This window comes from Spinacia oleracea, chromosome 1 (assembly GCF_020520425.1).
Source record: "Spinacia oleracea cultivar Varoflay chromosome 1, BTI_SOV_V1, whole genome shotgun sequence".
Lineage (NCBI taxonomy): Eukaryota > Viridiplantae > Streptophyta > Magnoliopsida > Caryophyllales > Amaranthaceae > Spinacia > Spinacia oleracea.
In genome coordinates this window covers 839,378-865,885 of record NC_079487.1, presented here as the reverse complement: position 1 = coordinate 865,885, position 26,508 = coordinate 839,378, and the positions used below count along the sequence as shown (strand labels likewise).

The 26,508-nt window shown below is 35.5% G+C and overlaps 2 long non-coding RNA genes across 2 annotated transcripts; one reads left to right on the top strand and one right to left on the bottom strand.

Moving 5' to 3' along the window:
* Positions 1–18,787: 18,787 nt before the first annotated feature.
* On the top strand, positions 18,788–20,348 carry LOC110800580 (uncharacterized). The gene is made up of 3 exons (XR_002536697.2): positions 18,788–19,501; positions 19,656–19,714; positions 20,192–20,348. It is a non-coding gene; the product is annotated as an uncharacterized lncRNA (long non-coding RNA).
* Positions 20,349–20,966: 618 nt separating this feature from the next.
* On the bottom strand, positions 20,967–25,980 carry LOC110800582 (uncharacterized). The gene is made up of 2 exons (XR_002536698.2): positions 24,820–25,980; positions 20,967–21,195 (listed from the first exon to the last, which is right to left on the bottom strand). It is a non-coding gene; the product is annotated as an uncharacterized lncRNA (long non-coding RNA).
* Between the last annotated feature and the right edge of the window lie 528 nt (positions 25,981–26,508).

Genomic DNA, 26,508 nt, shown 5'->3' with positions numbered 1-26,508 from the left:
GAATCCAACCCAATTGGAATGACTTCATTTGGAGTAGTAGAACTTGAGTTATACTTAAAATAGTGGACTACAATCATTTTTCTACTTCTTTCGTTATTCGCTTTGCTTCAAAACTCTTCCAACTTAATGTTTGTGCTCTCGAAAGTACATAATATCTTGTATTGATTCAAATGAGTAGGAAATTCACAAAAATATGCTAATTCCTACCATAATGAACCTGAAACTACAAACACACTACAAGGAGCACATTAGTACTAAAAACCGCTCCGAATGAAGAGCTCATTTGAGATCAAAAAGTACTAAGGGGCGGAGGTAAAAACACTATAAAATATGAACATATCAAACTCCCCCATGCTAGATCTTTGCTTGTCCCTATGCAAAGAAATCATCGATGAATACAAAAATCAACTTCACCCCAAACATATTTCAAAACAATGGATACAATTCAAGGCAAAATTCAACGAGCATGCATCAATTCCAACCAATCAAATTCATTCGACCAAAAATCCTCCCTAACAATCGTCACACAGAGCGAACCATAAGTGCACAATGGAATTCAAGACTAGTGCTCACACACTCTTCACTCGTTTATGTGGCGGGTAAAAGATGTACCCGTTCGCTCTCCTCCCAACATGTATGTGAATAATTCCCTCCCAAACTCACAACACTCGTGTGTTGAAAAGAACATGCACTCAACCTAGTAGTCGACTCGAAATATCTCATGTCATAACTTGAATTGATAAACAACTATTTTCAAATTAATATAACTCTATGCACAAAGGTCGGAAGGTCTTCAAAGCTTGTAATGTTAGGCTTAGGTAAGGGTGTGGTAAATTTGGGTAAAATGTGAGCTTAAAGCCTTGACTTTGGGGAACTTAAATCCTAGCAAAACTCATGATCGATCACAAGTGATGACCACAACTCTCCCACTCAACACATGATGAACAACAAATGAACTACACCATACTTTCTTGCCTTTTTCATCTATAAAACCAATCACTCGTAATAATAAGGAATTGCAATACTTGAATGACACAATGCTCTGAATTTTTCTGAAACTAATGAATTTCTCTTTTTTTTCTTTTTCGCTTTGGAGGCCTTCACATTTCCATCCTTCTCATCTCTTTCACTCTTCATTTTTTTCTTTTCAAACAACATACAAGATAAGAAGAATTCCCTTATTTCCTTTTTTCAACACCCAATTTGTGCTTAAAATGTAACACACTACAACTCCCTCACCTCACTTACTATTAGCTCCCTCAAGCTAGGCTTGGGACTAGTAACCAATGGGGATTTCATGGGCTTGTAATATGGCTAGTCACCGAATAAAGGGCACAGGCAACAACATGGGCAGAAAAGACGGGAACAAATATATCTAATTTCATCTGAAGGCTACCTAAATAGAAAAATGCCTCGTCCTCCTCAATGTGCATGTATAAGAGTCATAAAACATTACTAACAGTTGCAAACCAATACTCAAAATCAACGACACACCAGGAAGCTATCACACATTCCTAACCAAATCAACTAGCCAAGCACCAAGTCCACAAATAGTTGGTCAAAGTTGACTCATGTCAAGGTATCAAGGTAGTCAAAAATCAAATCATGGCTAACATATCAACATTGCTTGTCATCGAATACCAAGAATCAAAAAAAAATTCAATCAAGGGGCACAGGGAAGCATGGTTTTTGTATTCATTTGAACGTTTATTTATTTACTTATTTATTTTTAAAAGCGATAAACTACTCTAGAAAGCAATAACACATACCTCCCCCAAGCCAAACTCAGCAATGTCCTCAGTGCTTGAAGGAGTGGAGATCGAGGGTCTCAATCTTCATTAAGCCCCTCCGGCTCCAACTCTTATGTGCCTCCCGCAAAGAGATTGGTTAGTAGATAACCAACCAACGAGTGCAGAAGCTTGTCATGCGCACTCGCACAACTTTCGTGCAACAAGACATGCACGATAATCAACAACAACATTTGTATAAAGTCCGAATGAACTCTATGCCAGTAAGGAGTAGGATGCCTAAAGGAAGAAGAAAAAAATAATAAACAATAATAAAAGAAGAATAAGAAAAGGAAGGAAAAGAGAAAGTAGGCATACTCTCCTTACGGAAGTTGTTTTTGCGGACTATTGATTCTTCAACCTCAATGATCAATGAAATAGCTCTCTCTGTGTTTTGTAATTCATGGTGGACAGGCTCTTCACCATATAGAGCTCTCTGCAAAGCATCCACCTCTTCTTTGTAAGTACTGTAAGTACTCTATTTGGTTATTGGGCTTTTGATTTTCGTGGGGAGGAGGAAGAACCTCAAGCAAAGGTTTTATGGGGAAAGATAAGGGGAGTGAGACGGTGTAAACGGGACTAAGAATAACCCTTCTTGGACTTGGAATATGAGGGGTAGGGGTTGACACAACACCAAGGGTTTTATCAACTTCAACTTCCTCATGGACTTGCTCTATAACATATGGCTTTTCAGTTTCAACAAATCCTTCATCCATTGATCCAACAGTCATATCATCATCCTCCAACTCATCCTCAACCTCTGTTATAAGTTCCTCCCACTCTTGGTTGCCTATGGGTTCACTGAGTTGACCCCCATCCCCAACACAACTCGAATCATTATTTTCAATAAGTTCTTGAACTTTTCTAAATCTCTCAAGAGTAGCCTTACTAGCTTTAATAATCTCATTAGTAGCCTCTTGAGATCTAGTACACTGAATCTCAATCTCAGAGTTTAATCTTCTTAATTCCTCTAAGAAGCTATCTCTGCTTTCTGATTCGGGTTGAACAGGATTGGGCAAGGGTTCACAATAATACACGGGAGAAGCAACAGTGGAATCATGAGGCAAAACATTGATATCCATGCAAGGGTTAGATAAGTCATTAGAATAGGCATGATTATCATGAACATTAGAATGCACCTCATTATAACAAGCATTCAAGGGAGAGGGGGTAGAAATATGTAGATTATGCTCATAATTTGGATTAGCACATGTAACATGAATGGCCATTTCACGCTCATACAAATCCCTTGCAAACCACATATAGTAATCCCACATATCATCCAAAGACAAGGCTCGAAAATCACCACTAAATCTAGTTTCTATCACATTCCTTGTATACTCATTTAAACCACCATAAGCAAAACCACAAGAATCCCAAAGATTGAGATTGTGGTAACCAATAAAATCATTTAGCCTATCTAAATACACCCAAAAAGGGTCATTTACGAATTGAGGGAAAGAATAATAATCCATTTATTCAGGGGGAAAAACTTAAAAAAATTAAAAAAAATTAAAAAAAAATTAAAAAACTTAAACTAAAGAAAATAAATTATATAAATGGTCTCAAAGAACTGGAAGTTCTATGAGACTCAAGAAAATAATCTAGATCATAAAATTAATAGCAGAAAATTAGACCATTTCCCCGGCAACGGCGCCAAAATTTGACAGGCTTAAGTCGTATTACCTAATCAAAGATAAACCTAAAATCACTAGCTAGGTAGCAAGGGAAGTCAGGATCGAATCCACAGGGAAACAGCGTTCTTTCTATTACTAAGAATAAAATCTAGACTATTGCGAACAAGAGTTTGGTTGATTTGTAAACTAAGACTACGACAATAATTAAACAAGAGAATTCAGATATTAAAAGGTCTAGGGCATAGGTTCACCAGTGAATAACAATCCAGGATGATAAACAATCGACAATAATCAATAAAGAAATTAATTAGACTATCATGCTCTCTCGAATCGATACTAATCATAGACTTAGAATTAACGGGCTCTCGATACGTATTAATTCTCAGTCTACCTATTGATACAAGCCTAAACATCAAATTGCATCTCTCAAATCTTAACTTGATATTGCTTGACTAATAAAATTAAACCTGTGCAAATCTAATTGCATAGTAAAATGAAACCAATCAATAGGAATTAATCACAATACCAACAATCAACAACATTCAATCATCCCTTCATATTAATTCATGGATCTCCAAAACCCTAGAAAATAGACTACTCACACATATTACCAATGAATAAAGCAATTAATACTATTTAAAACATGATTAAAGCAAAATAATAAATCAAAGTAAGAAACAATACCTAAATGAAGAACAATGAATAATGAAAGCTTGAATTTTGATTGAAAATAAAACTAAGTCTTACAACAAATTTAGAGAGAATAACTAAGCTAAGGAAAATAAACTAAGTGTTTTAAAACTAGAATAAAAGGTGTCAACTAAAATAATAGGGCTTAGTATTTATATTTTGCCCAAAATAACACTCAAAAACCGGAAATAAACTCGTGAAAAACCGCATCAGGTTGACGTCGCCCGATCGGGGGAAAGGCCGCCCGATCGGGCATTCTGCTCGACAAACAGGTCGATCGGGCGGATGAGAAAAGCTTCATATAACTTCCAGTATGGCCGCCCGATCCGGATCGGGCGAAGCTCGCCCGATCGGGCGCGTGTTGAAACTGCACGATTTTCGATCTTCAAAACGTCATATATCCTTCGTTATTCGTCGAAATCAGGCGAGTGACCACTTGTTGGAAATCTATTGAAGTCTAGAATCCAACCCAATTGGAATGACTTCATTTAGAGTTGTAGAACTTGAGTTATACTTAAAATAGTGGACTACAATCATTTTTCTACTTCTTTCGTTGTTCGTTTTGCTTCAAAACTCTTCCAACTTAATGTTTCTGCTCTCGAAAGTACATAATATCTTGTATTGATTCAAATGAGTAGGAAATTCACAAAAATATGCTAATTCCTACCATGATGAACCTGAAACTACAAACACACTACAAGGAGCACATTAGTACTAAAAACCGCTCCGAATGAAGAGCTCATTTGAGATCAAAAAGTACTAAGGGGCGGAGGTAAAAACACTATAAAATATGAACATATCAAACTCCCCCATGCTAGATCTTTGCTTGTCCCTATGCAAAGAAATCATCGATGAATACAAAAATCAACTTCACCCCAAACATATTTCAAAACAATGGATACAATTCAAGGCAAAATTCAACGATCATGCATCAATTCCAACCAATCAAATTCATTCGACCAAAAATCCTCCCTAACAATCGTCACACAGAGCGAACCATAAGTGCACAATGGAATTCAAGACTAGTGCTCACACACTCTTCACTCGTTTATGTGGCGGGTAAAAGATGTACCCGTTCGCTCTCCTCCCAACATGTATGTGAATAATTCCCTCCCAAACTCACAACACTCTTGTGTTTAAAAGAACATGCACTCAACCTAGTAGTCGATTCGAAATATGTCATGTCATAACTTGAATTGATAAACAACTATTTTCAAATTAATATAACTCTATGCACAAAGGTCGGAAGGTCTTCAAAGCTTGTAATGTTAGGCTTAGGTAAGGGTGTGGTAAATTTGGGTAAAATGTGAGCTTAAAGCCTTGACTTTGGGGAACATAAATCCTAGCAAAACTCATGATCGATCACAAGTGATGACCACAACTCTCCCACTCAACACATGATGAACAACAAATGAACTACACCATACTTTCTTGCCTTTTTCATCTATAAAACCAATCACTCGTAATAATAAGGAATTGCAATACTTGAATGACACAATGCTCTGAATTTTTCTGAAACTAATGAATTTCTCTTTTTTTTTCTTTTTCGCTTTGGAGGCCTTCACATTTCCATCCTTCTCATCTCTTTCACTCTTCATTTTTTTCTTTTCAAACAACATACAAGATAAGAAGAATTCCCTTATTTTCTTTTTTCAACACCCAATTTGTGCTCAAAATGTAACACCCTACAACTCCCTCACCTCACTTACTATTAGCTCCCCCAAGCTAGGCTTGGGACTAGTAACCAATGGGGATTTCATGGGCTTGTAATATGGCTAGTCACCGAATAAAGGGCACAGGCAACAACATGGGCAGAAAAGACGGGAACAAATATATCTAATTTCATCTGAAGGCTACCTAAATAGAAAAATGCCTTCGTCCTCCTCAATGTGCATTTATAAGAGTCATAAAACATTACTAACAGTTGCAAACCAATACTCAAAATCAACGACACACCAGGAAGCTATCACACATTCCTAACCAAATCAACTAGCCAAGCACCAAGTCCACAAATAGTTGGTCAAAGTTGACTCATGTCAAGGTATCAAGGTAGTCAAAAATCAAATCATGGCTAACATATCAACATTGCTTGTCATCGAATACCAAGAATCAAAAAAAAATTTAATCAAGGGGCACAGGGAAGCATGGTTTTTGTATTCATTGGAACGTTTATTTATTTACTTATTTATTTTCAAAAGCGATAAACTACTCTAGAAAGCAATAACACATACCTCCCCCAAGCCAAACTCAGCAATGTCCTCAGTGCTTGAAGGAGTGGAGATCGAGGGTCTCAATCTTCATTAAGCCCCTCCGGCTCCAACTCTTATGTGCCTCCCGCAAAGATATTGGTTAGTAGATAACCAACCAACGAGTGCAGAAGCTTGTCATGCGCACTCGCACAACTTTCGTGCAACAAGACATGCACGATAATCAACAACAACATTTGCATAAAGTCCGAATGAACTCTATGCCAGTAAGGAGTAGGATGCCTAAAGGAAGAAGAAAAAAATAATAAACAATAATAAAAGAAGAATAAGAAAAGGAAGGAAAAGAGAAAGTAGGCATACTCTCCTTACGGAAGTTGTTTTTGCGGACTATTGATTCTTCAACCTCAATGATCAATGAAATAGCTCTCTCTGTGTTTTGTAATTCATGGTGGACAGGCTCTTCACCATATAGAGCTCTCTGCAAAGCATCCACCTCTTCTTTGTAAGTACTGTAAGTACTCTATTTGGTCATTGGGCTTTTGATTTTCGTGGGGAGGAGGAAGAACCTCAAGCAAAGGTTTTATGGGGAAAGATAAGGGAGTGAGACGGTGTAAACGGGACTAAGAATAACCCTTCTTGGACTTGGAATATGAGGGGTAGGGGTTGACACAACACCAAGGGTTTTATCAACTTCAACTTCCTCATGGACTTGCTCTATAACATATGGCTTTTCAGTTTCAACAAATCCTTCATCCATTGATCCAACAGTCATATCATCATCCTCCAACTCATCCTCAACCTCTGTTATAAGTTCCTCCCACTCTTGGTTGCCTATGGGTTCACTGAGTTGACCCCCATCCCCAACACAACTCGAATCATTATTTTCAATAAGTTCTTGAACTTTTCTAAATCTCTCAAGAGTAGCCTTACTAGCTTTAATAATCTCATTAGTAGCCTCTTGAGATCTAGTACACTGAATCTCAATCTCAGAGTTTAATCTTCTTAATTCCTCTAAGAAGCTATCTCTGCTTTCTGATTCGGGTTGAACAAGATTGGGCAATGGTTCACAATAATACACGGGAGAAGCAACAGTGGAATCATGAGGCAAAACATTGATATCCATGCAAGGGTTAGATAAGTCATTAGAATAGACATGATTATCATGAACATTAGAATGCACCTCATTATAACAAGCATTCAAGGGAGAGGGGGTAGAAATATGTAGATTATGCTCATAATTTGGATTAGCACATGTAACATGAATGGCCATTTCACGCTCATACAAATCCCTTGCAAACCACATATAGTAATCCCACATATCATCCAAAGACAAGGCTCGAAAATCACCACTAAATCTACTTTCTATCACATTCCTTGTATACTCATTTAAACCACCATAAGCAAAACCACAAGAATCCCAAAGATTGAGATTGTGGTAACCAATAAAATCATTTAGCCTATCAAAATACACCCAAAAAGGGTCATTTACGAATTGAGGGAAAGAATAATAATCCATTTATTCAGGGGGAAAAACTTAAAAAAATTAAAAAAAATTAAAAAAAAATTAAAAAACTTAAACTAAAGAAAATAAATTATATAAATGGTCTCAAAGAACTGGAAGTTCTATGAGACTCAAGAAAATAATCTAGATCATAAAATTAATAGCAGAAAATTAGACCATTTCCCCGGCAACGGCGCCAAAATTTGACAGGCTTAAGTCGTATTACCTAATCAAAGATAAACCTAAAATCACTAGCTAGGTAGCAAGAGAAGTCAGGATCGAATCCACAGGAAAACAGCGTTCTTTCTATTACTAAGAATAAAATCTAGACTATTGCGAACAAGAGTTTGGTTGATTTGTAAACTAAGACTACGACAATAATTAAACAAGAGAATTCAGATATTAAAAGGTCTAGGGCATAGGTTCACCAATGAATAACAATCCAGGATGATAAACAATCGACAATAATCAATAAAGAAATTAATTAGACTATCATGCTCTCTCGAATCGATACTAATCATAGACTTAGAATTAACGGGCTCTCGATACGTATTAATTCTCAGTCTACCTATTGATACAAGCCTAAACATCAAATTGCATCTCTCGAATCTTAACTTGATATTGCTTGACTAATAAAATTAAACCTGTGCAAATCTAATTGCATAGTAAAATGAAACCAATCAATAGGAATTAATCACAATACCAACAATCAACAACATTCAATCATCCCTTCATATTAATTTATGGATCCCCAAAACCCTAGAAAATAGACTACTCACACATATTACCAATGAATAAAGCAATTAATACTATTTAAAACATGATTAAAGCAAAATAATAAATCAAAGTAAGAAACAATACCTAAATGAAGAACAATGAATAATGAAAGCTTGAATTTTGATTGAAAATAAAACTAAGTCTTACAACAAATTTAGAGAGAATATTTAAGCTAAGGAAAATAAACTAAGTGTTTTAAAACTAGAATAAAAGGTGTCAACTAAAATAATAGGGCTTAGTATTTATATTTTGCCCAAAATAACACTCAAAAACCGGAAATAAATTCGTGAAAAACCGCATCAGGTTGACGTCGCCCGATCGGGAGAAAGGCCGCCCAATCGGGCATTCTGCTCGACAAACAGGTCGATCGGGCGGATGAGAAAAGCTTCATATAACTTCCAGTATGGCCGCCCGATCCGGATCGGGCGAAGCTCGCCCGATCGGGCGCGTGTTGAAACTGCACGATTTTCGATCTTCAAAACGTCATATATCCTTCGTTATTCGTCGAAATCAGGCGAGTGACCACTTGTTGGAAATCTATTGAAGTCTAGAATCCAACCCAATTGGAATGACTTCATTTAGAGTTGTAGAACTTGAGTTATACTTAAAATAGTGGACTACAATCATTTTTCTACTTCTTTCGTTGTTCGCTTTGCTTCAAAACTCTTCCAACTTAATGTTTGTGCTCTCGAAAGTACATAATATCTTGTATTGATTCAAATGAGTAGGAAATTCACAAAAATATGCTAATTCCTACCATGATGAACCTGAAACTACAAACACACTACAAGGAGCACATTAGTACTAAAAACCGCTCCGAATGAAGAGCTCATTTGAGATCAAAAAGTACTAAGGGGCGGAGGTAAAAACACTATAAAATATGAACATATCAAACTCCCCCATGCTAGATCTTTGCTTGTCCCTATGCAAAGAAATCATCGATGAATACAAAAATCAACTTCACCCCAAACATATTTCAAAACAATGGATACAATTCAAGGCAAAATTCAACGAGCATGCATCAATTCCAACCAATCAAATTCATTCGACCAAAAATCCTCCCTAACAATCGTCACACAGAGCGAACCATAAGTGCACAATGGAATTCAAGACTAGTGCTCACACACTCTTCACTCGTTTATGTGGCGGGTAAAAGATGTACCCGTTCGCTCTCCTCCCAACATGTATGTGAATAATTCCCTCCCAAACTCACAACACTCTTGTGTTTAAAAGAACATGCACTCAACCTAGTAGTCGACTCGAAATATGTCATGTCATAACTTGAATTGATAAACAACTATTTTCAAATTAATATAACTCTATGCACAAAGGTCGGAAGGTCTTCAAAGCTTGTAATGTTAGGCTTAGGTAAGGGTGTGGTAAATTTGGGTAAAATGTGAGCTTAAAGCCTTGACTTTGGGGAACATAAATCCTAGCAAAACTCATGATCGATCACAAGTGATGACCACAACTCTCCCACTCAACACATGATGAACAACAAATGAACTACACCATACTTTCTTGCCTTTTTCATCTATAAAACCAATCACTCGTAATAATAAGGAATTGCAATACTTGAATGACACAATGCTCTGAATTTTTCTGAAACTAATGAATTTCTCTTTTTTTTTCTTTTTCACTTTGGAGGCCTTCACATTTCCATCCTTCTCATCTCTTTCACTCTTCATTTTTTTCTTTTCAAACAACATACAAGATAAGAAGAATTCCCTTATTTTCTTTTTTCAACACCCAATTTGTGCTCAAAATGTAACACCCTACAACTCCCTCACCTCACTTACTATTAGCTCCCCCAAGCTAGGATTGGGACTAGTAACCAATGGGGATTTCATGGGCTTGTAATATGGCTAGTCACCGAATAAAGGGCACAGGCAACAACATGGGCAGAAAAGACGGGAACAAATATATCTAATTTCATCTGAAGGCTACCTAAATAGAAAAATGCCTTCGTCCTCCTCAATGTGCATTTATAAGAGTCATAAAACATTACTAACAGTTGCAAACCAATACTCAAAATCAACGACACACCAGGAAGCTATCACACATTCCTAACCAAATCAACTAGCCAAGCACCAAGTCCAAAAATAGTTGGTCAAAGTTGACTCATGTCAAGGTATCAAGGTAGTCAAAAATCAAATCATGGCTAACATATCAACATTGCTTGTCATCGAATACCAAGAATCAAAAAAAAATTCAATCAAGGGGCACAGGGAAGCATGGTTTTTGTATTCATTGGAACGTTTATTTATTTACTTATTTATTTTCAAAAGCGATAAACTACTCTAGAAAGCAATAACACATACCTCCCCCAAGCCAAACTCAGCAATGTCCTCAGTGCTTGAAGGAGTGGAGATCGAGGGTCTCAATCTTCATTAAGCCCCTCCGGCTCCAACTCTTATGTGCCTCCCGCAAAGATATTGGTTAGTAGATAACCAACCAACGAGTGCAGAAGCTTGTCATGCGCACTCGCACAACTTTCGTGCAACAAGACATGCACGATAATCAACAACAACATTTGCATAAAGTCCGAATGAACTCTATGCCAGTAAGGAGTAGGATGCCTAAAGGAAGAAGAAATAAATAATAAACAATAATAAAAGAAGAATAAGAAAAGGAAGGAAAAGAGAAAGTAGGCATACTCTCCTTACGGAAGTTGTTTTTGCGGACTATTGATTCTTCAACCTCAATGATCAATGAAATAGCTCTCTCTGTGTTTTGTAATTCATGGTGGACAGGCTCTTCACCATATAGAGCTCTCTGCAAAGCATCCACCTCTTCTTTGTAAGTACTGTAAGTACTCTATTTGGTCATTGGGCTTTTGATTTTCGTGGGGAGGAGGAAGAACCTCAAGCAAAGGTTTTATGGGGAAAGATAAGGGGAGTGAGACGGTGTAAACGGGACTAAGAATAACCCTTCTTGGACTTGGAATATGAGGGGTAGGGGTTGACACAACACCAAGGGTTTTATCAACTTCAACTTCCTCATGGACTTGCTCTATAACATATGGCTTTTCAGTTTCAACAAATCCTTCATCCATTGATCCAACAGTCATATCATCATCCTCCAACTCATCCTCAACCTCTGTTATAAGTTCCTCCCACTCTTGGTTGCCTATGGGTTCACTCAGTTGACCCCCATCCCCAACACAACTCGAATCATTATTTTCAATAAGTTCGTGAACTTTTCTAAATCTCTCAAGAGTAGCCTTACTAGCTTTAATAATCTCATTAGTAGCCTCTTGAGATCTAGTACACTGAATCTCAATCTCAGAGTTTAATCTTCTTAATTCCTCTAAGAAGCTATCTCTGCTTTCTGATTCGGGTTGAACAGGATTGGGCATGGGTTCACAATAATACACGGGAGAAGCAACAGTGGAATCATGAGGCAAAACATTGATATCCATGCAAGGGTTAGATAAGTCATTAGAATAGACATGATTATCATGAACATTAGAATGCACCTCATTATAACAAGAATTCAAGGGAGAGGGGGTAGAAATATGTAGATTATGCTCATAATTTGGATTAGCACATGTAACATGAATGGCCATTTCACGCTCATACAAATCCCTTGCAAACCACATATAGTAATCCCACATATCATCCAAAGACAAGGCTCGAAAATCACCATTAAATCTACTTTCTATCACATTCCTTGTATACTCATTTAAACCACCATAAGCAAAACCACAAGAATTCCAAAGATTGAGATTGTGGTAACCAATAAAATCATTTAGCCTATCAAAATACACCCAAAAAGGGTCATTTACGAATTGAGGGAAAGAATAATAATCCATTTATTCAGGGGGAAAAACTTAAAAAAATTAAAAAAAATTAAAAAAAAATTAAAAAACTTAAACTAAAGAAAATAAATTATATAAATGGTCTCAAAGAACTGGAAGTTCTATGAGACTCAAGAAAATAATCTAGATCATAAAATTAATAGCAGAAAATTAGACCATTTCCCCCGCAACGGCGCCAAAATTTGAAAGGCTTAAGTCGTATCACCTAATCAAAGATAAACCTAAAATCACTAGCTAGGTAGCAAGGGAAGTCAAGATCGAATCCACAGGGAAACAGCGTTCTTTCTATTACTAAGAAATAAAATCTAGACTATTGCGAACAAGAGTTTGGTTGATTTGTATACTAAGACTACGACAATAATTAAACAAGAGAATTCAGATATTAAAAGGTCTAGGGCATAGGTTCACCAATGAATAACAATCCAGGATGATAAACAATCGACAATAATCAATAAAGAAATTAATTAGACTAGCATGCTCTCTCGAATCGATACTAATCATAGACTTAGAATTAACGGGCTCTTGCTACGTATTAATCCTAAGTCTACCTATTGATACAAGCCTAAATATCAAATTGCATCTCTCGAATCTTAACTTGATATTGATTGACTAATAAAATTAAACCTGTGCAAATCTAATTGCATAGTAAATGAAACCAATCAATAGGAATTAATCACAATACCAACAATCAACAACATTCAATCATCCCTTCATATTAATTCATGAATCTCCAAAACCCTAGAAAATAGACTACTCACACATATTACCAATGAATAAAGCAAGTAATACTATTGAAAACATGATTAAAGCAAAATAATAAATCAAAGTAAGAAACAATACCTAAATGAAGAACAATGAATAATGAAAGCTTGAATTTTGATTGAAAATAAAACTAAGTCTTACAACAAATTTAGAGAGAATAACTAAGCTAAGGAAAATAAACTAAGTGTTTTAAAACTAGAATAAAAGGTGTCAACTAAAATAATAGGGCTTAGTATTTATATTTTGCCCAAAATAACACTCAAAAACCGGAAATAAACTCATGAAAAACCGCATCAGGTTGACGTCGCCCAATCGGGGGAAAGGCCGCCCGATCGGGCATTCTGCTCGACAAACAGGTCGATCGGGCGGATGAGAAAAGCTTCATATAACTTCCAGAATGGCCGCCCGATCGGGCGCGTGTTGAAACTGTACGATTTTCTATCTTCAAAACGTCATATATCCTTCGTTATTCGTCGGAATCAGGCGAGTGACCACTTGTTGGAAATCTATTGAAGTCTAGAATCCAACCCAATTGGAATGAATTCATTCAGAGTTGTAGAACTTGAGTTATACTTAAAATAGTGGACTACAATCATTTTTCTACTTCTTTCGTTATTCGCTTTGCTTGAAAACTCTTCCAACTTAATGTTTGTGCTCTCGAAAGTACATAATATCTTGTATTGATTCAAATGAGTAGGAAATTCACAAAAATATGCTAATTCCTACCATGATGAACCTGAAATTACAAACACACTACAAGGAGCACATTAGTACTAAAAACCGCTCCGAATGAAGAGCTCATTTGAGATCAAAAAGTACTAAGGGGCGGAGGTAAAAACACTATAAAATATGAACATATCAAACTCCCCCATGCTAGATCTTTGCTTGTCCCTATGCAAAGAAATCATCGATGAATACAAAAATCAACTTCACCCCAAACATATTTCAAAACAATGGATACAATTCAAGGCAAAATTCAACGAGCATGCATCAATTCCAACCAATCAAATTCATTCGACCAAAAATCCTCCCTAACAATCGTCACACAGAGCGAACCATAAGTGCACAATGGAATTCAAGACTAGTGCTCACACACTCTTCACTCGTTTATGTGGCGGGTAAAAGATGTACCCGTTCGCTCTCCTCCCAACATGTATGTGAATAATTCCCTCCCAAACTCACAACACTCGTGTGTTGAAAAGAACATGCACTCAACCTAGTAGTCGACTCGAAATATGTCATGTCATAACTTGAATTGATAAACAACTATTTTCAAATTAATATAACTCTATGCACAAAGGTCGGAAGGTCTTCAAAGCTTGTAATGTTAGGCTTAGGTAAGGGTGTGGTAAATTTGGGTAAAATGTGAGCTTAAAGCCTTGACTTTGGGGAACATAAATCCTAGCAAAACTCATGATCGATCACAAGTGATGACCACAACTCTCCCACTCAACACATGATGAACAACAAATGAACTACACCATACTTTCTTGCCTTTTTCATCTATAAAACCAATCACTCGTAATAATAAGGAATTGCAATACTTGAATGACACAATGCTCTGAATTTTTCTGAAACTAATGAATTTCTCTTTTTTTTTCTTTTTCGCTTTGGAGGCCTTCACATTTCCATCCTTCTCATCTCTTTCACTCTTCATTTTTTTCTTTTCAAACAACATACAAGATAAGAAGAATTCCCTTATTTCCTTTTTTCAACACCCAATTTGTGCTCAAAATGTAACACACTACAACTCCCTCACCTCACTTACTATTAGCTCCCCCAAGCTAGGCTTGGGACTAGTAACCAATGGGGATTTCATGGGCTTGTAATATGGCTAGTCACCGAATAAAGGGCACAGGCAACAACATGGGCAGAAAAGACGGGAACAAATATATCTAATTTCATCTGAAGGCTACCTAAATAGAAAAATGCCTTCGTCCTCCTCAATGTGCATTTATAAGAGTCATAAAACATTACTAACAGTTGCAAACCAATACTCAAAATCAACGACACACCAGGAAGCTATCACACATTCCTAACCAAATCAACTAGCCAAGCACCAAGTCCACAAATAGTTGGTCAAAGTTGACTCATGTCAAGGTATCAAGGTAGTCAAAAATCAAATCATGGCTAACATATCAACATTGCTTGTCATCGAATACCAAGAATCAAAAAAAAATTCAATCAAGGGGCACAGGGAAGCATGGTTTTTGTATTCATTGGAACGTTTATTTATTTACTTATTTATTTTCAAAAGCGATAAACTACTCTAGAAAGCAATAACACATACCTCCCCCAAGCCAAACTCAGCAATGTCCTCAGTGCTTGAAGGAGTGGAGATCGAGGGTCTCAATCTTCATTAAGCCCCTCCGGCTCCAACTCTTATGTGCCTCCCGCAAAGATATTGGTTAGTAGATAACCAACCAACGAGTGCAGAAGCTTGTCATGCGCACTCGCACAACTTTCGTGCAACAAGACATGCACGATAATCAACAACAACATTTGCATAAAGTCCGAATGAACTCTATGCCAGTAAGGAGTAGGATGCCTAAAGGAAGAAGAAAAAAATAATAAACAATAATAAAAGAAGAATAAGAAAAGGAAGGAAAAGAGAAAGTAGGCATACTCTCCTTACGGAAGTTGTTTTTGCGGACTATTGATTCTTCAACCTCAATGATCAATGAAATAGCTCTCTCTGTGTTTTGTAATTCATGGTGGACAGGCTCTTCACCATATAGAGCTCTCTGCAAAGCATCCACCTCTTCTTTGTAAGTACTGTAAGTACTCTATTTGGTCATTGGGCTTTTGATTTTCGTGGGGAGGAGGAAGAACCTCAAGCAAAGGTTTTATGGGGAAAGATAAGGGGAGTGAGACGGTGTAAACGGGACTAAGAATAACCCTTCTTGGACTTGGAATATGAGGGGTAGGGGTTGACACAACACCAAGGGTTTTATCAACTTCAACTTCCTCATGGACTTGCTCTATAACATATGGCTTTTCAGTTTCAACAAATCCTTCATCCATTGATCCAACAGTCATATCATCATCCTCCAACTCATCCTCAACCTCTGTTATAAGTTCCTCCCACTCTTGGTTGCCTATGGGTTCACTCAGTTGACCCCCATCCCCAACACAACTCGAATCATTATTTTCAATAAGTTCTTGAACTTTTCTAAATCTCTCAAGAGTAGCCTTACTAGCTTTAATAATCTCATTAGTAGCCTCTTGAGATCTAGTACACTGAATCTCAATCTCAGAGTTTAATCTTCTTAATTCCTCTAAGAAGCTATCTCTGCTTTCTGATTCGGGTTGAACAGGATTGGGCAAGGGTTCACAATAATACACGGGAGAAGCAACAGTGGAATCATGAGGCAAAACATTGATATCCATGCAAGGGTTAGATAAGTCATTAGAATAGACATGATTATCATGAACATTAGAATGCACCTCATTATAACAAGCATTCAAGGGAGAGGGGGTAGAAATATGTAGATTATGCTCATAATTTGGATTAGCACATGTAACATGAATGGCCATTTCACGCTCATACAAATCCCTTGCAAACCACATATAGTAATCCCACATATCATCCAAAGACAAGGCTCGAAATCACCATTAAATCTACTTTCTATCACATTCCTTGTATACTCATTTAAACCACCATAAGCAAAACCACAAGAATCCCAAAGATTGAGATTGTGGTAACCAATAAAATCATTTAGCCTATCAAAATACACCCAAAAAGGGTCATTTACGAATTGAGGGAAAGAATAATAATCCATTTATTCAGGGGGAAAAACTTAAAAAAATTAAAAAAAATTAAAAAACTTAAACTAAAGAAAATAAATTATATAAATGGTCTCAAAGAACTGGAAGTTCTATGAGACTCAAGAAAATAATCTAGATCATAAAATTAATAGCAGAAAATTAGACCATTTCCCCGGCAACGGCGCCAAAATTTGACAGGCTATTGCTAATAATAAAATCTAGACTATTGCGAACAAGAGTTTGGTTGATTTGTATACTAAGACTACGACAATAATTAAACAAGAGAATTTAGATATTGAAAGGTCTAGGCATAGGTTCACCAATGAATAACAATCCAGGATGATAAACAATCGACAATAATCAATAAAGAAATTAATTATACTAGCATGCTCTCTCGAATCGATACTAATCATACACTTAGAATTAACGGGCTCTCGCTACGTATTAATCGTAATTCTACCTATTGACACAAGCCTAAACATCAAATTGCATCTCTCTAATCTTAACTTGATATTGTTTGACTAATAAAATTAAACTTGCGCAAATCTAATTGCATAATAAATGAAACCAATCAATATGAATTAATCACAATACCAACAATCAACAACATTCAATCATCCCTTCATATTAATTCATGGATCCCCAAAACCCTAAAAAATAGACTACTCACACATATTACCAATGAATAAAGCAATTAATACTATTGAAAACATGATTAAAGCAAAATAATAAATCAAAGTAAGAAACAATACCTAAATGAAGAACAATGAATAATGAAATCTTGAATTTTGATTGAAAATAAAAACTAAGTCTTGGAACAAATTTAGAGAGAATAACTAAGCTAAGGAAAATAAACTGAGTTTTTTAAAACTAGAATAAAAGGTGTCAACTAAAATAATAGGGCTTAGTATTTATATTTTTCCCAAAATAACACTCAAAAACCGGAAATAAACTCGTGACAAACCGTATCAGGTTGACGTCGCCCCATCGGGCATTCTGCTCGACAAACAGGTCGATCGGGCGGATGAGAAAATCTCCATATAACTTCCAGTATGGCCGCCCGATCCGGATCGGGCGAAGCCTGCCCGATCGGCCGCGCGTTAAAACTGCACGATTCTCTATCTTCAAAACGTGATATACCCTTCGTTATTCGTCGGAATTAGGCGAGTGACCACTCGTTGGAAATCTATTGAAGTCTAGAATCCAACCCAATTGGAATGACTTCATTTGGAGTTGTAGAACTTGAGTTATTCTTAAAATAGTGGACTACAATCATTTTTCTACTCCTTTCGTTATTCGCTTTGCTTCAAAACTCTTCCAACTTAATGTTTGTGCTCTCGAAAGTACATAATATCTTGTATTGATTCAAATGAGTAGGAAATGCACAAAAATATGCTAATTCCTAACATGATGAACCTGAAACTACAAACACACTACAAGGAGCACATTAGTACTAAAAACCGCTCCGAATGAAGAGCTCATTTGAGATCAAAAAGTACTAAGGGGCGGGGGTAAAAACACTATAAAATATGAACATATCAGGATATTGCTTTGCAAAGGCAACGAACTAAACCTGATAAAAAAGCGGGTCGGGTCAGGCCGAAGCTTACTTTTGGCTTATTTTCGATTAGCGCAAAACCGTTTTAAATCTTACTTTTTGAACTTTCAATTTTAAATTATTTTGACTTGGAAATTTTAATATTTTAATGGTAAGATTATTATTGTTTTAATTTCATAATTTTTTATTTAACGTTGTAAATATTTTCGATTTAAGTTCAATTAGAGGAGTAAATTCAGAAATTTTCCTAACATTTTGCAATTACCAAAGTACCCTTTTTCAATTGAGAAATCAAAAATTAGTTTTTCTTACTCCCTTCTTCTCCCTCACGCAACTTTCCGTTTTTCTCCATGGAAGTCAAGCTTACTTTTCACTTGTCACCAACCTCGTTCATCTCAATTTGACTCATCAATTTCATGACACTAATCAGAATTTCTATGCCTTAGTCATCAATTCTGAATTCCTCTTCACATTTGTCAATCAATCAAGCTTCACATTTGTCAATAAATGGAGCTTCAATTGAGGTCATCTCCTATGTCATCCAACACCATTCATCACTATAAATATCAAGCCAATTGAACCAGGAAATATCAATTTTGAATTAACCTTTAATCAAGCTTTCACCACCATTAAAAACAATGGAGTTTTCACCATTTCCATTACCTTCGATTAGACTTTAAACCACCACCACCAACTGACGCCTTCTTTTCTTGGCGGAAACCGCCACCATTGACCACCCCCCGCACCCTTCCTCTCCGGCGTGATTCTTCCGCCGCCCTGCCTAGAAACACCGACCACCTGACCACCTCCCCAGATCACCCTATTGGCGTTTCCTCCACCTCACGCAAGCCTCACCTCCCTTTTCTTGGCTCTGTTTCGTGTTTTAGTGTGAACTCAGGAGATTGGATTTGCTTCCAATTCCAATTGAAGTACGCTGCTCACGTTCTTTTGAAAAGCAAAAGTCAAACTTTTCCTTACAACCACTAAACATTAGGTAAGATTTATTCTATTAAATTTATTTCCTTATAAATACACATAACTATTTTCAAAGATGTAGAAAATGATACGAAGTATATAATTAGATAGTTATTTTTTTTTGTAGTTACTAATTAATACGATTTGCTTCCTAAATTATAAAATACAAATAGTGCTCGGAGCTCAGGAAATACGGTCTATCATTACTACGAATAAGGAGTATACGGTTGAGGTAACATCTATTGCTAACACCCACAATCCCTTATGAAATGTGTTTTATGAGATTATGAAATGTGTTTTATAATGATCTGCTTTTTATTGGATTGTGGGATATGAAATATGTTTATAAAGGTGGTATATGAATGATGACATTTAAATAAGTTTATGAATGATTTTATAAGAATGATGTTTATGGGTTACGAATAAGATGTCCAACAAGGGAGAGTGTTCCTTGAGGACTATCGCAAGGTGAGAGACGTCCCGCAAGGCTAACTTGTCAGTTACCAAGTACAATGAATGTTTATGAAAGATAATGGGAACTATTAAAGTTTCAAGTTATAAATGATGTTTTTTATAATGCGTTTATGAAAATGATTTACTATATTCCATTCTCCCTGTTCGTAAAGTAAATAAAATGAATTGAAATGAATTTACGTTGTTAGGGTAGTATGTTACTGGGCCTCGGCTCACGATGTTGCTTTTGTTTTAGGTACGAAGAAGATCTTGGGATGCCTTAGAGTGAGGATGCAACCATCAAATTCATGATCGATGTTTAGTAAAGATAATTATGTATCACTAGTAACAATGGATGAACTAATTAAACTCTAAGTTAAATTTCAATTATTGAGTTAGATTTTTATTATTTATATTTAATGATATGCTCGTATTTTATAGTGTTTTTACCCCCCACTACTACAAAATAAGCTTATAGCAACGGCAATAAACCGTTACTATAGACCAATTAACCGTTGTAATAGGCCTATAGCAACGGTTTAAAAACCGTTACCAATAGGGGGCGTTGCTATAAGTCTACGGCAACAATTTCTCTGATTTAGGCAACAGTTATGATAAACCGTTGTAATAAATAACTATGGCAACAGTTTTTATAGGCAACACTTTTAACATATGGCAACAGTTATTCAACAACTTAAGTCAACATTTACACATTTAAGCAACAATTTTCGCCAACTTAAAGCAACACTTATTTGTTTGTTGTTGGTATAAGTTTAAAACTAAGACAACGCTTTCTTATACTTATGGTAACACATCCAATTGTATTTATAATAACGCTTTCCATTGAGTATATAGCAACGCTTTTTGTTTTGCTTATGGTAACACTAACAATTGAGTTTATGGCAACGCTTTCATTTGAGTTTATGACCACACTTTGAATCGCTCTAAAGCTACGTTCTCAAGTGAATTTAGTTATCCATGTACATGTACCAAATATGAACTGCGTATAATAAGATTTTCATAACAATAAGTTCCAAAAATACATTTCAAATAGTTTGATTTCTTAAGCATAATATCTATTACAATTCTCTGAATAGTAAAAGCAATATTTATAAAACTGCATCAATTAGAATAAATAATTACTGCAATCATGGTCCGATAACTCTACTTTTTAAAACCTATGTAATATTTATGTGCCAAAAACCCTACAAATCTTAACATATTAAAAGTAGCTTGTAATTCTTGAATATACGCCCCATCCTGCACAACAAACAAAACAAGTGTAACATTCTCATTAGAAACTTATTATTGATGAATAAAATCCAAATACTTAAAAAAAAAAAAACTGAAAATGAATGACTTAAGCTAAACCTTAAGAATAATGGGTAAATGACAACTTATCAATTACAAAAGTATATAACATAAAATGATAGTGGAAGTGGGAAATCCGACAGAGTTTTGTTTAAAATTGAACTATCAACAAAAAGGGAACTATTCCAAATCCATATGGCAAATAATTTCAATCCAACACAAGCAATTTTGAAACAAACAAAAAAATCGACAAACAAGTAAAGATTCATATAATGTTAACAATTTTTTTTGGTATTTATTCATGTGGAAAGAAATAACTTCATATGAAAAAGGGTATTATGGTGTAGGATGAGTAGTCCTCAGTATGAAATGGATATAAACCTATTTCATATCTTCCGACATGTAAGTATGTGTTTAGGACACATTTAGCATATATCCGAATAATTTTGAACCAGACAACAAGACTAGAGATTCAAGCACATGATTATTGTCCAACACACAATGTGGCACTAAAAGATATACCAAACTTTAGAAGATTCTTTTAAACCAAAAAATATATAGCATGTCATCGCTGCAACCAATGTCCCGTAAGTAGCCTCCGTCCTCTTTTGACCTCAATATCCAGCAAAGTAACTAAGCCATACATCTATCTACCAATCTATCAAGCAAGAACAACAGTTGTCAAGGAGGTTCTTTTTAAGGTTGCAAGTAGGGCTTCAATAGGACAAGCAAATGCAAAAGGTGAGAAATAGTAACATATTCATAGCATAGGAAACCTAATATGGGTCAAAAGACTGGTTAAAAAACTAACAAACAGCTCCAAAACTCATGATATAGGTTCCAAAAATCATGATAAATTCTTGACTTCTTGCTTAATCTAATCTTATTATATGCATTGAAACATAGAAAAAGGTAAGAACATCTGGCAGCAAGCCTTTGTAAGACTGAATTTAGCAATTGAACCTCGAGCTATTCTCAAATTATTGGTGGAATGACTTAGGACGTAAGAGAACTTGTTCAACGAAAGACGGAAAAAAGGTCCAAAAGAAATAAAAATGCAGTAGGTGACTTATAGCAGAACAGACGGTTTCATTTAGATACTATTAATGTAAATGAGCTATGATTATAGACAGGCCAAATATGAATTTAGAGTCAGCCAAAAGGAAAAAAGTAGAGGAAGTACTAGACTGATTCCATAGAAAAAAAAAAGGTCATAGGGAGGAAGCAAAGCATACTGAATAAAATAAACTATATGAAGTCAAATATCTCAAATTTTCTTGCAAATGGAACTTTTACATTAATTCAAAGCTAATGATCTTGCAAAGAATAAACACAAATTCAACAACACTACTATGTACCATAAAGGCTTATATGTAAATAAAATGCATGCTATCTATGTGAAAGATGTAGATTCGTGGAGCTATATAATATCCTAGTTCAGCTAGCTGGATTATAAAGCACTTGTACAAAGTAAAAAAAAATGTAATCAAGTATTCAACACCTTGGAACGCAAAACTGGGATGGTTGGGTATTCATTACCACAAAAGAAATCTCAAACGGACTTAAATGGATCAGAACCAGATTCGAGGGAAGTAGTATTCAAATGAAGGTTGAACTAGCTGCAATAACAACTTTAGTCTACAAAATTTGGCAATGCAGAGTTATTGAATAAGTAAAGTGAATGCTATAGATAAGGTAGTAAAGGATGTTCAGTATACTGTAAAGTCTACAGTAGCTTGTACAGTAGGTTGTAAAGCCAATTTATATCCCACTATTCAGTTCAAAGTTAACTACTAACTCAAAACCTCTTTTTTAAATCTCCATCATAAATAAACCTGGATAAGTGGATAACTCCGTGATTTTTATCTTCAGATTTTCTAATAGGTTTCAAGACAATCACTAGAAGGATAACTCAAACGCAAAAGGAAACTAGAAGATAAACACTAGCATGAATGAAATATGTATACGATGTATTCTTCAAGTAACTAGTTTTCTACATATAATTCTAATCATAACTGAAACTTAACTAGGCCATCCAATATAGTCCTTAGCTTTAAACAAAAGAAATTTAAACACATGCAGATTTTATACACATAAAGGCAGTCCCCCAAATCATGGCACAAAAGGATCTAATTGACAGGAAAAACTAGAAAACTAAATTAGTAGCAGATCATAAAGATATCCAATATGATTCATCGAAATAAGGAATTGTAAATAAAGAAAAAAGGTCAACATAAAAAGTATCATTGGAGCACTATATAAGGCTAGGGATCAAAGGGAAGGGGAGGCACTCTCCAGAAAATTTGGAAGGCAAAGGTTTGAGCATTGCTTAGAGAGGATAACAAAAGACAAATTGTGTGTCGACTAGTCACCAAATTTGATTTTATAAGAAAATGCCTCTTCCCAGAACAAGAAAAGTTTGGTGCCAGGAAAATAACCTATTGCTTGAGTCCTTCCTCACTAATTACAACAGCAAATAAGAAAAATCATCAAGTTTCGCAATTTCACTCCCTCTATGACTAACTCCATAAAATTATTCATTGTATTCACGGAAAAAACTTTAAAACGACTCAACAAATTTAAGAAACAACACTGTCAGACAGATATAATGGCAGAACCTCTACAAAACATTACGGTTCTCATCACACATACAATCTATGGATAAAGTATTATCAGAAACTTAACAACAAGCAACATTGCAGCCTATCAGTAGATTATCAGATACAAACACAAGTGGCACATATCAGAATACAAAAGTACATTAGAACTGACCGCTCAAAGAACCAGACCTAAGCAGGCAGACCTGATGAACACTACAGAGCCAAAGAACTCAAAATAAATAGCAAATCAGAAAGCAGCAATTTACAACCAGCATGGTCAGGATCAATGTTATGTTTGTGAGTAGTATAATATAAGAAGTAACATGAAGTAGTGTATTCTTGCTTTCGCTGCTTAGTGCTTACCCACACATATGGAAGTTTAGAAAAGGCTCTCTGTGCTAGTATCTAATTGTTTACCTTAGAGAAATTCCTATTTTCCCTGTTTATTCTCAGGACAAATTGCATTTCATTTTTATACTGAACTTAAAATAGTTCGGCAATAGTGGAACGAGTTTCTAAAGGATGATCAAGTAGGTGCACAAACACCACCAAAATCCACCTAGGCCAAGCAACAAATAGTAAGCCCAAACATCAAAGAAACCTACGGCATGCCTACCAAAACAACTAATCACCACACAAATTAATAGGAGCCACGCTTGCAGGGTACGATAACCATAATAGGAATTGAACCATGGTTGAGGACCCGATAGCCGCGATGGGTTCAGTGATGTCAGTACATTATTAAAATCATCCAATAACAAACCAATCGATCACAAAATTGATTGATATTGTGGAACCAACAAAAAAATATGTAATTGATGCATACATATATCAACATATTTCCCTAACTAACATAACTCCCTAATTAAGAAACCCTAATTTAGACCTCACAACCACAAAAAATTCCAATTGTTACTTGTTAATTAAACATCATAATTGTGAAATTTAAAACCAAATTCGAAAAGATATATACCAATAACCTTGTTCTTCTTGCCTATTTAGAAACGCAATTCACCAATTATCTCCAATTCGAACACCAAATTACCAATTCAGAAAATTCAAACTCCAATTCGCCTTACATCAAGAAACAATACGGAGAGGATCGAGAAGAACATAGAAGATGAAAGAGAAGAAGAACGGAGAAGATAAAAGCGTATAAGGGTTTTGGGGTGAAATAGAATATTGAAGAGATGGGAAGGAGGGAAACCCTAAAAGCCCTATATGAAATATTTTAATTTCTTGCTCCGTCATTTTTATGTTTAATTTTTAATTTTTAATTTTTAACTTGTTTTAAATACTTGAGAAAAAAACCGTTGTAATAAATCATCAAAATATTTTAAAAAAAAAAAAACTGTTGCAATAAAATAATCATAACATACAATTGTTGCTATAGTTTTTTTATAGCAACACTTTTTCAAAGTCATAGTATGCTCAAATTAATAATTATTTAACTGTTGCAATGGCTATGATATAGCAACGCCACTAAAACTGTTGTATAAAAGGACGTTTCTATAACCCTTTTTCTAGTAGTGCCCGTTCCTTACTACTTTTTGATCTCAAATGAGCTCTTCGGAGCAATTTTTAGTACTAATGTGCTCCTTGTAGTGTGTTTGTAGTTTCAGGTTCATCATTGTAGTAATTATCATATTTGTGTGAATTTTCTACTCATTTGAATCCCTACAAGAGATTATGTACTTACGAGAGCGCAAACATTGAGTTGGAAGAATTTTCAAGCAAAGCGAATAGTGAAAGAAGTAGAAAACTGAATCTCGTCCACTATTTTGATCATAACTCAAGTTATACAACTCCAAATGCAGCGATTCAAATTGGGTTAGATTCTAGACTTCAAGGGATTTCCAACGAGTGGTGACTCGCCTAATTCAAACTTATAACGAAGGAGATATAGTGTTTTTAAGATACGGGATCGTGCAGTTTGACGAGCAGATCGCCCGATCGGGCGGCCCATTGCCCGATCGAGCGACGACAACCCCTGGGCGCGGTTTTAGCTTATGTTTCCGATTTTTTCTTCTACTTTTGGGCAAGACTATAAATATAGCCCTTAGACATCTTATTTGGAGGATCTTATCTTATTTTCTAGTACCTTAGTTTATTGCTTAGTTTTTATTCTCTCTCTAAACTTTTGTTAATTACTTTTATTATTGAATTCAAGTTTCAAGCTATAAATTTCATCATTTGTTCTTCAATTTGGTATTTCTTATTTCTTTCCTTCGTCATTCAATTTTAATTATGTTTTCATTAATCATGTTTGCTTTGTTTAAATTAAAATTAAATATGTGTGAGTAGTTTATATTCTAGGGTTTTGTGAATCCATGAATTAATATGAAGGGATGATTAAATGTTGTTGATTATTGGTATTGTGGATAATTCCTATTGATTGGTTTCATTTACTATGCGATTAGATTTGCGCAGGTTTAATTGTATTAGTTTAGCAATATCAGGTTAAGATTCGAGAGATGCAATTTGATATTTAGGCTTGTTTCAATAGGTAGAATTGGGATTAATATGTAGCGAGAGCCCGTTAAGTCTATGATTAGTATCGATTCAAGAGAGCATGCTAGTCTAATTAACGACTTTATTGATTATTATTGATTGTTTATCATCCTGATTGTTGTTCATTGGTGAACCTATGCCCTAGATTCCC